At 45.6% G+C, this 522-nt stretch overlaps 1 protein-coding gene across 1 annotated transcript in view; it reads right to left on the bottom strand.

Annotated features, from left to right (window-relative positions):
* Positions 1-522, bottom strand: part of KIF26B (kinesin family member 26B) — a 196,256-nt gene that overhangs the window by 6,153 nt on the left and 189,581 nt on the right. The gene's annotated exons all lie outside the window — the stretch shown is intronic.

The following is a 522-nucleotide window of genomic DNA, read 5'->3' as shown; positions in this document are numbered from 1 at the left end:
AGGGTGAGTTCTGCTCGGTTGGGTTGTGATCATACAGTCAGGTCTTACTTGAGTAGTGGAGGGTGAGTTCTGCTCGGTTGGGTTGTGATCATACACAGTCAGGTCTTACATGGGCAGTGGAGGGTGAGTTCTTCTCGGCTGGGTTGTGTTCATACAGAGTCACGTCTTGTTATTCATGGTAGCTGTGTTCTATAAAATATTTGTGAACACTGAATTTGTAAATACTGAGCCATTGTTCTTAGGGGAAATATAGTTTGGTGTAAAAGTAATTATGGTTTTTGTCATTTCAATTACTTTTTTTTCTTCTTTTTTTCCTAAGACGGACTCTTGCTCTGTCACCCAGGCTGGAGTGCAACGGCACAATCTCGGCTCACTGCAACCTCCGCCTCCCAGGTTCAGGTGATTCTCTTGCCTCAGCCTCTGGAGTAGCTGGGACTACAGGTGTGTGCCACCATGCCCAGCTAATTTTTTGTATTTTTAGTAGAGACGGAGTTTCACCCACGTTGGCCAGGCTGGTGTTGA

This window comes from Colobus angolensis, unplaced genomic scaffold, assembly GCF_000951035.1.
Source record: "Colobus angolensis palliatus isolate OR3802 unplaced genomic scaffold, Cang.pa_1.0 Scaffold40, whole genome shotgun sequence".
In the NCBI taxonomy this organism is placed as follows: Eukaryota; Metazoa; Chordata; class Mammalia; order Primates; family Cercopithecidae; genus Colobus; species Colobus angolensis.
Note: the sequence above shows the minus strand (reverse complement) of the source record. Positions and strands in the feature narration are given on the sequence as shown.